Consider the following 17,068-nt stretch of genomic DNA (forward strand, 5'->3'; position numbering starts at 1 on the left):
GTCCCCAAAGTCATTAAATAAATAACACAACTTAGAAAACTGCAGTTTCACCAACCTAAATTCTCATGTTTTGCTTTGAAATGTTGAATACTGTTTTTTTTGTTTTTTTTTTAAGGCAGAATTTCACTCTTACTGCCCAGCCTGGAGTGCAATGGCGCAATCTTGGCTCACTGCAACCTCTGCCTCCCAGGTTCAAGTGATTCTCCTGCTTCAGCCTCTCGAGTAGTTGTGATTACAGGCATGCGCCACCACGCCCGGCTAATTTTGTATGTTTTTTTAGTAGAGACGGGATTTCACCATGTTGGTCAGGCTGGTCTCGAACTCCTGACCTCAGGTGATCCACCCACCTTGGCCTCCCAAAGTACTGGGATTACAGGTGTGAGCCACTGCTGCCAGACAGAAACATTGAAGTCTTTACTCACATAGGCAGAAGAGCTAGGGCAGAGGTGAGAGTGTTGGGGCAAATATTTCCTGCTTCTCACCCTGGTGGACATGCCAAGTCAACTTTCGCACTGAGAACACCTAGACATGGCCTAGAAAGATGAGCTGAAATTTGAAGTTGCCCTCAGGCTTTGAGGTGGGACTCTAATAACCATGATTAATGCATTCAGGGAATAACATGACAAGAATGTCAAAAGAAAACTAGAAACTATAAAAAAGAATCATATGGAAATTCCAGAACTGAAAAATATGATGCTAAAATTAAGATTTGCAGTTATTAAAATCACAGACTGTGAGCCACACTGCCCAGGTTTAAGTCCAGGCTCCAGTCTCTGCCATGTACAATGCCACACCTGTTTCTTTCTTTTTTTTTTTTAATCGAGGTAAAACTCACATAACACAATAAATCATTTTGAAATGTACAATTTGGCCAGGCGCGGTGGCTGTCTCTACTAAAAGTACAAAAAGTACAAAAATTAGCCAGGTGTAGTGGCAGGTGCCTGTAATCCCAACTACTCAGGAAGCTGGGGCAGGAGAATCACTTGAACCCGGGAAGCAGAGGTTGCAGTGAGCTGAGATCGTGACATTGCACTCCAGCCTGGGCGACAAGAGCAAGACTCTGTCTCAAAAAAAAAAAAAAAAAAAAAAAATATGGCTGCGTAAGGTGGCTCACACCTGTAATCCCAGCACTTTGGGAGGCCAAGGCAGGCGGATCACAATGTCAGGAGTTGGAGACCAGCCTGATCAACACGGTGAAACCCCATCTCTACTAAAAATACAAAAATTAGCCAGGCGTGGTGGCACACGCCTGTAATCCCAGCTACTCGGGAAGCTGAGGCAGGAGAATTGCTTGAACTAAGGAGGCAGAAGGTGCAGTGAGTTGAGATTGCGCCACTGTACTCCAGCCTATTTATTAAAAAATAATAGTAAATAAATAAAATAAAATAAACACATAATATGTGACTTTTTGTGTTTGGCTTCTTTCACTTAGCATGTTTTTCAGGTTCATCCATGTTGTAGCATGTATCAGTATTTCATTCCTTTTTGTGGCTGAATAATATTTCATTGTATAGCTATACCATGTTTTGTTTATCCATTCATCCATTGATGAACATCTGGGTCGTTTCTGTGTTTTGGCTAGTATGAATAATGTTGCTATAAACATTCGTGTACAAGTTTCTGTGTGTGCATACATTTTCATTTCTTGGGTATATACCTGGGTGTGGAGTAAGTCTTTGTTCCTTTTTTTTTTTTTGAGACAGAGTCTCACTCTGTCACCCAGGCTAGAGTGCAATGGTGTGATCTTGGCTCACTGCAACCTCCACCTCCCGGGTTCAAGTCTTTGTTTCTTAAGGTCTTGCTGCAGTTTCCTTGTCTGTAAAATAGGGCTGGTGGTGGTACCTAATTTATAGGGTTACATGAGACAATGCAAAGTGCTTAGCTTGTTAAACGGTTGCTGTAGATCAGAATTATGACTCAAGCTGGGCGTGGTGGCTCATGCCTGTAATCCAAGCACTTTGGGAGGCCGAGGTGGGTGGATCACCTGAAGTCGGGAGTTCGAGTCCAGCCTAACCAACATGGAGAAACCCTGTCTCTACTAACAAACATACAAAATTACCCAGGCGTGGTGGCACATGCCTGTAATTACAGCTACTGGGGAGGCTGAGGCAGGAGAATTGCTTGAACTCGGGAGGCAGAGGTTGTGGTGAGCCGAGATCGCTCCATTGCACTCCAGCCTGGGCAACAAGAGTGAAATTCTGCCTCAAAAAAAGGAACTGTGACTCAAGTTAGGTTGTATTTGTTGACATGTCTGTCTCTCGAGGTAGACTGCAGGTTCCTGGAGGGCAGGGGCTTTCTGCGGGCTGCACCCTCCAGGGCCTGGCATCCTGCCCTGCATGGAGCAGACATTCAATAGCTGTCTCTGGAGTATTTGGAGGTGATTCTTTCCCATGCATGGCCTTGCCTTCCCCTTAGGCTCTAACAAGGACAAGAGAAACACAAATATTATTGCTCTTTTTCAGCCACTGAGGAAAATGAGGTTCCCTGAGGTTGAGTAACTTGATTCATGTCACAGGACTAAAGAGAAGTAGACCCTGACCTCCAATCTAAAACTTCAAGCAAGGGTTCATTTATTCCACATTAATATATCCTGAGCACTTGTTGAATGCCAGGGATGTTGTAGGCAGTGGTATCTTCATCAGCTATTTGAGAAGGCAGAATATAAACAAGATAAATAAAGTATATAGTGTATATAGGTGATAGACTACACACCAGAAAATGATATGTACCGAGGAGAAAAATAAGGCAGAGAAGGAGGATAGGGAGTTGCCAAGGGAGGAACAAGAGCCTTTCAATTTATATGGGATAGTCAGTGTATGCCTCACAGAGAACAGGACTTTTTTTTTGGAGACAGAGTTTTGGCTCTGTCGCCCAGGCTAGAGTGCAGTGGCATGATCTCGGCTCACTGCAACCTTTGCCTCTCAGGTTCAAGTGATTCTCCTGCCTCAGCCTCCTGAGTAGCTGGGATTACAGGCGCACACCACCATGTCTGGCTAATTTTTTGTATTTTAGTAGAGATGGGGTTTCACCATATTGCCCAGGCTGGTCTCGAACTCCTGAGCTCAGGCAATCCGCCCACCTTGGCCTCCCAAATTGCTAGGATTACAGGTGTGAGCCACTGTGCCCAGCCCAGGACTTTTTTTTTAGAGATGGGGTCTCGCTCTGTCACCCAGGCTGGAATGCAGTGGTGGGATCATGTCTCAGTGTAGCCTTGACCTCCTGGGCTCAAGTGGTCCTCCCACCTCAGCCTCCCAAAGTGCTGAGATTACAGGTGAGAGCCGCTGTGTCCAGCCTGGACTTTTGAGTGTGGATTAGAGGAAGGGAGAGGGTGAAGCATATGAATGTCTGTAACTGTGACTCAGTAGGATCAAACCAGAAGTAGATTTGAATGAAGATTTTTCTTTTCTTTTCTTTCTCTCTTTCTCTCTCTTTTTTTGAGACAGGGTCTCAATCTCTTGCCCATGTTGGAGTGCAGTGGCACAATCATAGCTAACTGCAGCCTCATCCTCCCAGGCTCAAGTGAGCCTCCCACCTCAGCTTCCCTAGTAGCTGGGACCACAGACAGACACCATTATGCCTAATTTTTATGTTTTTTGTAGAGACAAGGTTTTGCCGTGTTTCCCAGGCTGGTCTCGAACTTCTGGGCTTAAGCGATCTGCCTGCCTCAGCCTCCCAAAGTGTTGGGATTACAGCCACTGCACCCAGCTGAAGATCTTTCTTTTTTCTTCTTCTTCTTTTTTTTTTTTTCTGAGACGGAGTTTCGCTCTTGTCGCCCAGGCTGGAGTGCAATGGCACGATCTTGGCTCACTACAACCTCTGCTTCCTGAGTTCAAGCGATTCTCCTGCCTCAACCCCCCGAATAGCTGGGATTACAGGTGGGCACCACCACGCCGGGCTAATTTTTGTATTTTTAGTACAGATGGGGTTTCACCATGTTGGCCAGGATGGTCTCAAACTCCTGACCTCAGGTGATCCGCCCGCTTCAGCCTACCAAAGAGCTGGGATTACAGGCATGAGCCACTGCACCCAGCTGAAGATCTTTCTTAACAATGATGATGATGATGATGACAGCTACCACTTCTTGGTTACCTGCTTTGTGCCCAGAACACATTACTGACATTACTACATGATCACCTCAGCACAGCCATGTGATGTAAATATTACTATTATTCCCGCACAACTCATCAATGCAGAATAAGGATTTGAACTTGAATCTGACTCCAGTACCTCACCATGCCTGGACTTCCCATGGTTTCCTGGGAGGTAGTATGGTGCTGTGGTTCTGAGCTTGGCTTTTGGAGTCAGACCTATTAACTACTTGCTTAATCTCACTGGGCCTCAGTTCCTACCTTGTGGGGTTATGTAAAGATTAAATGTGGTGCCAGGTGTGGTGGCTCATGCCTGTAATCCCAGCACTTTTGGAGGCCAAGGCGGGCGGATCATGAGGTCAGGAGTTCAAGACCAGCCTGGCCAACGTGGTGAAACCCCATCTCTACTAAAAATACAAAAATTAGCTGGGCGTGGTGGCATGCGCCTGTAATCCCAGCTACCCAGGAGGCTGAGGCAGGAGAATCACTTGAACCTGGGAGGCAGAGGTTGCAGTCCAAGGTCACCCCACTGCACTCCAGCCTGGGCAACAGAGCGAGACTCCGTCTCAGAAAAAAAAAGATTAAATGTGGCAACACACATAAAGTACATGGAGTAGTTGTTGTTATGATTATTATTGTAATTACTAGAGAAGTCTTGTATTCTGGAAAGCCATTTGATCCAGTAGATTCCCTCTAGTTCTAACCAACTTGGGACCCTGTGACTAGTCAGCCATCCAAGCCAACAAAGGTACTAAAATAAAAATGGTGAACCAATCACTCTAAAAATATAGGGGGGCTGGCCAATACTCCATTAAGCTTGACCAACCATGTTGTAATTGTTCTCTTGATATTTATCAATGAGCTTCTGCACCAACAGCTCTCCTAGTTTAGGATCTAGGGAAACCCAGGAAAAATGCACTGTGTTGACTCTCACCCTCCTCTCCCCTCCCCTCACTATTAAAGACCAGCCCAGCATTTGGAGGAAGGCCTGACCTCCAGCTATTTTGGAAGGACCTATCTCCTATCAGGGGCTGATTCTGGTCTGAGCTGGGAGTGTATTTACTGGCCAAGGTCTGCTCCAAAGTAAACATGTCATCACATTCCTCACAGCCTGTAACCTCCACAGGGAGAAGTTGGGCCATTGTGGAGCAAGGGAGGTGAAGAAACCTTATCTCACTCCATTTCAGCAGGATCCCACTTCATATACTCTTCAGGGAAGACATGGGGGAGAAAAAGGAATAGATCATCTTAAATGAGCTGAACAAAAGAGCACCTTGGTGCACTTATCCTCTGCAGTGATACGTAGGGGCGATGAGATTTAGAAGACAAACCTGTTATGTAGTGAAAGAGCATGCATTTTTTTTCGTGGGTGTGCCTTTGAATTTATACTTATTACCTTTTTTCTGCCCATAAAAGTCAAACAGACTTGTAGGCTGGGCGCGGTGGCTCATGCCTGTAATTCCAGTAGTTTGGGAGGCCGAGGCTGGTGGATCACTTAAGGTCAGGAGTTTGAGCCCAGCCTGGCCAACATGGCAAAACCCCTGTCTCTACTGAAAATACAAAAATTAGCCGGGCGTGGTGGTGAGTGCCTGTAGTCCCAGCTACTCAGGAGGGTGAGGCAGGAGAATCATTAGAGCCCAGGAGGCAGAGGTTGCAGTGAGCTGAGATCACACCACTGCATTCCAGCCTGGGTGGCACAGGGAGACTCCATCTCAAAAAAGAAAAAAAAAATTGAAACACACTTGTTCTTCCTTCCTTCCTTCTTCCTTCCTTTTGATGTAATTTTGTTTTGATGTAATTGACATACAGTAAACTGTACATATTTGAAATGTACAATTTTATAAGTTTTGATACCCACCCATGTATGTATATACACACATATATATATATGTGTGTGTGTGTGTGTGTGGGCATGCATGTATGTGTGTATCCATGAAACCATTACTACAATCAAAACAGTGAACATATTCATCACCCCAGAAAGTTTCCAGGCCAGGCACAGTAGCTCACACCTATAATCCCAACATTTTGGGAGGCCAAGGAGGGAGGATTGCTTAAGCTCAGGAGTTTCAGACCAGCCTGAGAAACATGGTGAAACCCCATCTCTATTAATAATACAAAAATTAGCTGGGTATGGTGGTGCATGTCTGTAGGCCCAGCTACTCGGGAGGCTAAGGCCAGAAGATCACTTGCACCCAGGAGACGGAGCCTGCAGTCTGCTGTGATGGCACCACTGCACTCCAGCCTGGATGACAGCGGGAGACCCTGCCTCAAAAAGAGAAAAGAAAGTTTCCTTATATTCTTTTGTAATCTCCTCCTTCCATCTCTCTCTGCTTACCCCCTACATCTCCAGGCAAACACTGATCTGCCTTCTGCCACTATAGAGTAGGTGGCATTTTCTAGAATTTTATATAAGATGGAATCATACAGTATGCACTTTTTTTTTTAACTGGCCTTGCCCCCTTCACTTAGCATAATTATTGTGAGATTCGTCTGTGTCCGTGTCATTGTGTGCGTGATAAGTAGTTCCTTTCCACTGCTCAGGTTGATTCCATTGTCTGGATGCTCCAGTTTGTTCATCCATTCACTTGTTAATGGACCTTTTGGGTTGTTTCTACATCTTGGCAATTATAAACAAAGCTGGTATGAACATCCAAGTACACATGCTTTTATTTCCCTTGGGTCATTACCTAGAAGTGGAATGGTTGGATCATAGAGTAGGGTATGTTTAACTTTTTAAGAAACTGTTTCCCTGGCCAGGTGTGGAGGCTAATGACTGTAATCCTAGCACTTTGGAAGGCCAAGGCGGGAGGATTGCTTGAGTCCAGGAGTTAGAGACTAGCCTGGGCAACAGAGTGATACCCCATCTCTATCATTAAGAAAAAAATTAGGGCAGGGCGCAGTGGCTCATGCCTGTAAACCCAGCACTTTGGGAGGCTGAGGCAGGCGGTTCACGAGGTCAAGAGATCGAGATCATCCTGGCCAACATGGTGAAACCCTCTCTCTACTAAAAATACAAAAATTAGCTGGGCATGGTGGTGTACACCTGTAGTCCCAGCTACTTGGGAGGCTGAGGCAGGAGAATCGCTTGAACCTGGGAGGCAGAGGTTGCAGTGAGCTGAGGTTGCGCCACTGCACTTCAGCCTGGCGACAGAGTGAGACTCTGTATTAAAAAAAAAAAAAAGATTAGGCCGGGCGGGCACAGTGGCTCACACCTGTAATCTCTGCACTTTCGGGGGCCAAGGAGGGTGGATCACCTGAGGTGAGGAGTTTGAGACTAGCCTGGCCAACATGGTGAAACCCTGTCTCTACTAAAAATACAAAAATTAGCTAATCATGGTGACGAGTGCCTGTAATCCCAGCTACTTGGGAGGCTGAGGCAGGAGAATCACTTGAACCTGGGAGGTGGAGGTTGCAGTGAGCTGAGATCATGCCACTGCACTCCAGCCTGGGTGACAAGAGTGAAACTCCACCTCAAAAAACCAAAACAAAAAAACCAGGCCAGGTGAGGTGGCTCATGCCTATAACCACAGGTACTCGGGAGGCTGAGGCACAAGAATTGCTTGAACCCAGGAGGCAGAGGTTGGAGTGACCTGAGATCATGCCACTGCACTCCAGCCTGGGCGACAGAGCAAGATTCTGTCTCAAAAACAAACAAACAAACAAACAAACAACCTGTTTTCCAAATTGGGTGTGTGCTATTATGCATCCCTACCAACAGTGTATGTTTTCAAAACATTAGAGAAATATTTAAGGTAGAAATAAAGTCCTTAAGGTAAAAAGTAAAAGTTGGCCGGGTGTGTTGGTTCACCCCTGTAATCCCAGCACTTTGGGAGGCCGAGGTGGGCGGATCATCTGAGGTCAGAAGTTTGAGGCCAGCCTGGTCAACATGGTAAAACCCCATATCCACTAATAATACAAATATTAGCTAGGTGTGGTGGCATGTGCCTGTAATCCCTGTTATTCGGGAGGCTGAGGCACGAGAATTGCCTAAACCTGGGAGGTGGAGGTTGCAGTGAGACAAGATCGAGCCACTGCACTCCAGGCTGGGCGACAGAGTGAAACTGTCTTGAAAAAAAAAAAAGTAAAACTTTTCATTTTACCTCATCATGATTGCCTTGGCCCACTGCTATAAATCCTTTCAGGGTTTATTTTTTTTCTTATCCATGTACAGAACTGGACTGAGACATATAGGTGCCCTGGGCAGCCTAAAAAGTTGGCATCCCCTCAACCTGATATTTGTAAAGATAGTTTTTCAAAATGTATTTAGGCAGAATGTGGAGAAACCAATTTTCTGTTAATGAAAAATAACATTCCTCTTTCTTTTCAAAATAAAGGATTTATTACAGGCACAGAATATAAGCTGGCCTTTTGACTTATTTGGAATTGTAGTTCTCCAAGCCAGTCAGCTTCTCGGAGCTGCCTTTTTTTTTTTTTTTTTTTTTTTTTTTGAGAAGGAGTTTCACTCTTGTTGCCCAGGCTGGAGTGCAATGGCACGATCTCAGTTTACTGCAACCTCTGCCTCCTGGGCTCAAGTGATTCTCCTGACTCAGCCTCCCGAGTAGCTGGGATTACAGGCATGCCACCACGCCCAGCTAATTTTGTATTATTAGTAGAGACAGGGTTTCTCCATGTTGGTCAGGCTGGTCTTGAACTCCCAACCTCAGGTGATCCACCTTCCTCGGCCTCCCAAAGTGCTAGGATTACAGGCATGAGCCACAGCATCCGGCGGAGCTGTCCTAAAGGGAATAGGATCAGGAGCTGCACTAACAGATCACTAGGTCTTGGGCACAGCATGCAGCCTGGACCAAAGACTAAACTGACATGACCGAAGTCCTGAGAGAATCTGTAGCTGGACTCTAGTGCTGGGGAGGAGGGTGTTTTCGTTTCCCCCAGTGGGTGCTATATACCTCTGATCACCGGGGGTTACAGGTCCACCTCATGTGGAAACCTGAGTTACCTGGCACCGTGTTTCCATTTCTTTCAGTCCTGTTTTGGCTCCCCTCCTAGACTGGCTCCCTGGGAGGCTGCCCGGCTGATGAGCAACTTAATTCATACATACATTAACATACATTAATCCATACATTAACATATATTAGTGCTTTTTTTTTTTTATTTACAGACAGAATCTCACTATGTTGCCCATGCTGGTCTTAAACTCCTGGGCTCCAGTGATCCTCCTACCTCAGCCTGTCAGCCTTCCAAGTAGTTGTAGAGATGGGGGTCTTGCTATGTTGCCCAGGCTGGTCTCAAACTCCTGGGCTGAAACAATCCTCCTGCCTCAGCCTCCCAAAGCACTGGATTATAGGTGTGAGCCACCACACTTGGCTGTTAGTGCTTTTTAAATTGTTTTAACTTTACTTTTAATTTTTCTGAGACAGGATCTGGCTCTGTCACCCAGTCTGGAATGCAGTGGTGCCATCTCAGCTCACTGCAATCTCCACGTCCTATGCTCAAGCCATCTTCCCACCTCAGCCTCCTGAGTAGCAGGGGCTACAAGTGCACACCACCATGCCCTGTACTTTTTGTATAGATGGGATTTTGCTATGTTGTCCAGGCTGGCCTCGAACTCCTGAGCTCAAACAATCTGCCCACCTCTGCCTCCCAAAGTGCTGGGATTACAGGTGTGAGCCACTGCACCCAACTGCTATTTTTGTTTCTAAAATGTGCACACAAATTAAATCATACAAATTCATGCTGGTCTGTAACTTGCTTCTCCCCTCCTCCTGCTTTACAATAAATATTCAGATAAGCCTATATAGATCCATTACATTCTTTTAAGAAGTACAGCTGAGTGCAGTGGTTCATCCCTGTAATCTCAGCACTTTGGGAGACCAAGGTGGGAGGATCACTTGAACCCAGGAGTTGGAGACCAGCCTAGGTGACATAACAAGACCCCATCTCTAAAAAAAAAAAAAAAAAAAAAAAAAATTCTTTTAAAAGTGCCAAAGTAGCCCATCTGATGGATGTACTGTAATGCAGCTCCTTTCAAACTTGAATGAGCACATGGATCACCTTAGGGGTCTTGTTAAACTGCAGCCCCTGATTCAGTGGGTCTGGGTGGCACCTGAGATTCTGCACACTCCCAGGTGATGTCCAGGCTGCTAGTGGGACCACATTTTTTTTTTTTTTTTGAGACAGAGTCTTGCTCTGTCACCCAGGCTGGAGTACAGTGGTGCTATCTTGGCTCAATGCAACCTCTGCCCCAGATTCAAGCAATTCTCCTGTCTCAGCCTCCCGAACAGCTGGGATTACAGGCATCTGCCATCATGCCCAGCTAATTTTTATATTTTTAGTAGAGGCAGGTTTCACCATGTTGGCCAGGCTGGTCTTGAGCTCCTGACCTCAAGTGATCCGCCTACCTCGGCCTCCCAAAGTGCTGGGATTACAGGTGTGAGTCACCTCGCCCGGCCCTAGTGGGACCACATGTTATCAGTCCACTAGTGAGGGATATTTAGCTTGCTGTAAAAAGTGCTGCAATAAACTTCCTTGAAGATACATTCTGGAGTGCTACAGAATAGGTTTTGGAGTTAGAAAGCAAAAGGGTGGCTGGGCGTGGTGGCTCACGCCTATAATCCCAGCACTTTGGGAGGCCGAGGCGGGTGGATCACTTGAGGCCAGGAGTTCCAGACAAGCCTGGCCAACATGATGAAACCCTGTCTCTACTAAAAATACAAAAATTAGCCAGGTGTGATGGTGGGTGCCTGTAATCCCAGCTACTTGGGAGGCTGAGGCAGGATAATTGTTTGAACCCGCGAGGTGGAGGTTGCAGTGAGCCAAGATCGTACCACTGCACTCCAACCTGGGTGACAGAGACCCTGTCAACAAAAAAAGGAAAGAAAGAAAGAGGAAGAAAGAAGAAAGAAAAGAAAGAGAAAGAAAGAAAAGAAAAGAAGAGAAAGAAAAGAAAAGAGAGAAAGAGAAAGAGAGAAAGAAAAGAGAAAGAAAAGGAAAGAAAGAGAAAGAAAAGGAAAGAAAGAGAAAGAAAAGAGAAAAGAACGAAAAAGAAAGAAAGAGACAAAGAAAGAAAGAAAAGCAAAAGTTGAGTTCTGATGCTGTCACTGTGTGACCTTGATCAAGTCACTTCACCTTTCCGAGCTCTCCCCACTCCATAGCAATTCAGTGAGTGATCATAAACGCCTGCACTCTTTTAGATAATAGGGATAAGAATAAGCACTCTGTTCTCGGGCGCTCTGAGAATAATACTGCTAACCCTGGCTGGCGGAGGAGTAGATGAGATAAGGACGGAAAAGGGCTTTGTCAGCGTAAAGCCATTCGCAAAGGGGAAGCTCTGTTCCAGTTGGAAGGCAGACTGGCTTTGCCAGGTGAGCAGTAGCCAGACAGTTTTCTTTAGCAGAAAAGTGCTCTGTGGCATTTGTCTGCAGTTAAAACAAAATAAAACAGATTCACACAAAAATCTTCTAAAGAACTGAAAGTCAGACTGGGTGGAGGAAGACAGCCCACTCATTTGCAAATTGCACATGTGAGATTCTAGTGAGACTAAGGTGGGGTGTGAGGCATGCTCTGGCCATGGGTTCCACCTTGGGCTGGAAAGGGCCAGTGGGAGGAAGTCGAGGCCCTTAGCAGGCCCTGATTCCCCACCTCTGCTGAGGAACAACACGCAGATGTGGAGTGAAGGGTGGCTGCCGCCTTCATTCTCTTACCACAGAAAGGTAAGCTGTGCTTTGGGCAGTTAGGGCTGTGTGTTCTGAAGGATTGAAGAGATCTCTAAGATCCAGAGCTGGCTTCTAGAGTTGGTTAGACTAGGGTTCAAATTCAGATTCTGACACTTAATACCTACAGGAGCTTGCATAGGGGACTTTCTCTTTGAGCCTCAGTTTCCTAACTTGTGCTACAGGGATGATAATGTTAGTACAGTAGTTCTCCTTTGTCCACAGTTTCACTCTCCATGGTTTCAGTTTGCTACAGCTAACTACAATAAAAAAACATGGAAAATTCCAGAAAGAATTCATGTTTTACATTGCACACTGTTCTGAGTAGCATGATAAAATCTCACCCTGTCCCACCCTGTCCTGCCTGGGACGTGAATCATCCCTTTGTCCAGAGTGTACACATGCTGTCTACGCCACCTGCTCATAGTCCTCTTAGTTATCAGATTGAAAAAGCATGGGAAATACAGGATTCAGCACTGTGGGCAGCCTCACGCATTCACTGGAGGTCTTAGAACATGTGTGTCACAGATAAGGGGGGACTATTGTATCACACTCAGTAACACACACAGTATTCTTGAGATTTAAAAAAGGATGCGGTGGCTCACGTATGTAATCCCAACACATTGGGAGGCAGAGGCAGGAAGATCACTTGAGTCCAGGAGTTTGAGACCAGCCTAAGCAACATGGAAAGACCCCTATCTCTACAAAAAATACAAATATTTGGGCGTGGTGGTGACGTGCACCTGTGGTCCCAGCTACTCACAAGGCTGAGGTGGAAGGATCGCTTAAGCCTGGGAGGTCTAGGCTGCAGTGAGCTGCCATGACACCTTCGCAATCTGCCTTGGTGACGGAGTGAGACCCTGTCTCCAAAAAAAAAAAAAAGAAAAAAGAAAAGAAAAAAGATAACTCATGTTAAGATACTTAGTGTGGCATTTCTTACATCTGTGAGGATCAAAGGAGAGACTATAGATACAATCACTTAGCCCACTGTGTGAATAAACAGACAGTAGAGAATTGCTGTCATGAAAATTGCTCTGCCCTGCCCCTTCTGATCTCCACCTTGGCTGCTGGATTAAGAGTGGGAGGGTTGGAGTGAAGGCCTGTGCCTTCTTTTTTATTTTTTGAGTCAGGGTCTCACTATGTTGCCCAGGCTGGTCTCCAACTCCTGCGCTCAAGAAATCCTTCCACCTCAGCCTCCCGAATGGCTGGGATTGCAAGGATGAGCCCCCCGGCCGGACTCCCATGCCTTCTTCAAGCAGCCTGCCTGCCAGCAGCCCCTGCCTTATCTCAGGTCAAGGCTGGCTGGTGGCGCCATTTTGAATTTGGAACTGCAAAATGCCATTATCTTTGCTACCCGGTGGGGAAGGCCTGCCCTCCCAGCACTCCTCCTCTTCTTCCCACCTGAGTGGGCTTCCTCCCAGCACCCTACCCAGATGGTCTCAGGACCTTCACAGCCAGACTGGGGCTGGGGGGTGAGCCCACCCACCTGTCTAGGGAGCTGTTGAGAAACCAGCTCCTCCTTCCTCTCAGGGTGGAGGCAGAGGAAATATGCTTCTTTATATTTTGCTTCTCTTTCTTGGTGGCAGGGTGTGGACATTGGTGTAAAATTACAACTGAGAAGGCCCCCGCCCTGGGGTGAGGACTCCTGGGGCCCCACCCTTGGGGGGGACATGAATCCATTTTGCAAGTCCTGACTCTCTATCTCTATTCCCTTTGGAAAGCGGGCTTCTAAATCTGGAACCTTCAGCCTGCATTCTTTGGATGTTCAGTCATGAAGGTGCAGTGATGATCATGATAATAGCAGTATCAACTCCCTCAGTTGATACTTATTTGCTAAGTGCTATGCACACAGTTTCTCATTTATCAGAAACTCCTGGAAGACATGTTAACAATGGCGGTTACCTGTAAGGAAACAAACTCCGGGTAGCTCCAGGTCCTTGCAGTTAATCATAACTGTTGCCGGGGGACTTTTTTAGTATCCACGCTCTGCCACTCTGTGATCTCAGGCATATGACTACCCCTTTCAGCCTCAGTTGCCTTACCTGTAAAATGGGGATAATAACAACACCTCCTAGGGTTCTTGTGAAGACTAAATGAGATAACATCAGTACTCCAGAAATGGAAGCTTCTATTACTATGGCCACCACTACATTTACTATTACAAATATCCTGACATTAATATAATGACTACAATAGTGGACCCCAGGACACTGAGAAACCACAGAATGAAGGTTCACCTGGGACCCCTCTCACAGAGCTGGGATTCTTGAATTGTGCAAGTGGGTTTCACATATAGAAATGGAAGTCCAAGCATTAGGAAAAATAGCTAATGCATACTGGGCTTAATACCTAGGTGATGGGTTGATAGGTGCAGCAAACCATCATGGCACATGTTTACCTATGTAACAAACCTGCACATCTGCATATGTACCCTGCAACTTAAAATAAAAATAAATAATAATAGGCCAGGTGCAGTGGCTCATGCCTGTAATCCCAGCACTTTGGGAGGCCGAGGCAGGTAGATCACCTGAGGTTAGGAGTTCAAGACCAGCCTGACCAACATGGTGAAACCCCGTCTCTACCAAAAATACAAAATTAGGCTGGGCGCGGTGGCTCATGCCTGTAATCTTAGCACTTTGGTAGGCTGAGGAGGGCAGATCACGTGAGGTCAGGCGTTCAAGACCAGCCTAGCCAACAGGGTGAAACCCTGTCTCTACTAAAATACAAAAATTAGCCGGGCATGATGGCAGGTGCCTGTAATCCCAGCTACTCGGGAGGCTGAGACAGGATAATCGCTTGAACCCAGGAGACAGTGGTTGCAGTGAGCGGAGATCATGCCACTGCACTACAGCCTAGGGGGCTGAGAGAGATTCCGTCTCAAAAAAAAAAAAAAAAAGTAACTGGGTGTGGTGGCACATACCTGTAATTCCAGCTACTTGGGGGCCTGAGGCAGAATTTCTTGAACCTGGAAGGCGGAGGTGAGCTGAGATCATGCCGTTGCACTCCAGCCTGGGCAAAAAGAGTGAAATTCTGTTTTAAAAAAATAGATTAAAAAATAAATAAATAAATAAAAGAAAAAAAAGAAAGAAAGAAATGGAGGTCCCAAGGTTAGGATCTTGGTGAGACCACTATGGGTTGCCAACTTATTCACTGGTTTATTTCAACATCAAGCCTATCTCTACTCCTGCACTGACCCACAGGAAAGCCACCAGTAGCCAAAGGTGGCTGTTGAGCACTTGAAATGTGCCAGTCTAACTGAGATGTTTTTTAAGTACGAAATACATATTGGATTTCAAAGACAGTACCCAAACAAAGTAAAAATATAAAAATACTTTAAAATATCAATTGCATTTTGAAATGATACCATTTTAGATCTTCTGGGTAGGGCGATCAACTTGTTCTGGTTTGTCAGGGACTTTACTGGTTGCAACACTGATAGGTCTGCATCCCAGGAGATACCTTAGTCCTGGGCAAACCTGGTCATTTGGTCACCCTACTATTGGGTTAAGTATATAATTGTCATTAATTTTACCTGTTTCTTTTTACTTTTTTTTTCTTTTTTTGAGGTGGAGTCTTGCTCTGCCACCCAGGGTGCGATGGCACAATCTCGGCTCACTGCAACCACAGCCTCCTGGGTTCAAGTGATTCTCCTGCCTCAGTCTCCGGAGTAGCTGGGGTTACAGGCATGCACCACCATGCCCAACTAATTTTTGTATTTTTAGTAGAGATGGGATTTCACCATGTTGGCCAGGCTGGTCTCGAACTCCTGACCTCAGGTGATCCACCTGCCTTGGCCTCGCAAAGTGCTGGGATTACAGGTGTGAGCCACCGTGCCTGGCACCTTTTTACTTTTTGAATGACACTTAGAGGGGAGCCTTAGCACGTTAGTGGCTGTTGGGCAGAGTTGATCACATTTGCTCATTTCACCTAGCAGGGAGGAGGGCCCTGGGAGTCACACTGGCTGATAAGTTTTGATGGATGAGTGTGAATGGAGGAAAGTATGAGGAACTGAAGGCCTTGGTCGTGGGGGAGGAAGAGGTTACCAACTCTGCCTGGAGTGAATCTGCTGCTCAGGGGGCCCACGGTATGGACAAAACCATGTCCCAGGCTTGGGGAGACCACGGGGACCCTTGGGCAAAATACAGCCTTTGGAGTTAGACCCAGGTTCAAGTCCAGCTTTGTCCAGTCATTACCAGCTGACCAATAGCAAATCTTATCACTTAATCACTAATGAGGGGAACAAGCATTCAAATATAGTCATGTGCACATAATGACATTTCTGTCAACAACAGACAGCACAACACATTACTGTTGTGTTTGTGGTGATGCTGGTGTAATCATAACCTTCTGTGCTGCAGGTCCAGTAAAAATATAGCACAGGCCGGGGGCGGTGGCTCACACTTGTGGAGGGCCACCTCCACAAGTTGCAGTGAGCTGAGATGGCACCACTGCACTCCAGCCTGGGCAACAAGAGTGAAACTCCATCTCAAAAAAATAAATAAATAAAACAAACAAACAAACAAACACTTTTTATTTTCTGGATGTGGTGGCTCACGCCTGTAATCCCAGCACTTTGAGAGGCTGAGGCAGGAGGATTGCTTGAGCCCAGGAATTTTAGACCAGCCTGGGCAACATGGCGAAACCCCGTCTCTACAAAAAATACAAAAATTAGCCGGGCATGGTGGTGCGCCCCTATAGTCCCAGCTACTCAAGAGGCTGAAGTGGGAAGATAACCTGAGCCCAGGGAGGTCGATAATAAAATTTTAAAAATTTTTAGTAGAGATGGGATTTCACCGTGTTGGACCAGGCTGATCTCAAACTCCTGGCCTCAGGTGATCTGTGCACCTCGACCTCCCAAAGTGCTGGGATTACAAGTGTGAGCCACTGTGCCCAGCCAACATACTTGTTTATTATCAAATATTATATACTGTACATAATTGTATCTTTTATATATGTATGTATGTATGTGTGTGTGTGTATATATATATATATATATATTTTTTTTTTTTGGGTGAGACAGAGTCTTGCTCTGTCGCCCAGGCTGGAGTGCAACGGCACCATCTTAGCTCACTGCAACCTCTGCCTCCTGGGTTCAAACCATTCTCCCGCCTCAGCCTCCCAAGTAGCTGAGATTACAGGCACTAGCCATCATGCCCCACTAATTTTTTTTGTGTTTTTGTAGAGATGGGGTTCCACCATGTTGGCCGGGCTGGTCTCGAACTCCTGACCTCAGGTGATCTGCCTACCTCAGCCTCCCAAAGTGCTGGGATTACAGACGTAACCCACCGTGCCTGGCCAATAAAAAGT

Source organism: Gorilla gorilla, chromosome 2, assembly GCF_029281585.2.
Source record: "Gorilla gorilla gorilla isolate KB3781 chromosome 2, NHGRI_mGorGor1-v2.1_pri, whole genome shotgun sequence".
Lineage (NCBI taxonomy): Eukaryota > Metazoa > Chordata > Mammalia > Primates > Hominidae > Gorilla > Gorilla gorilla.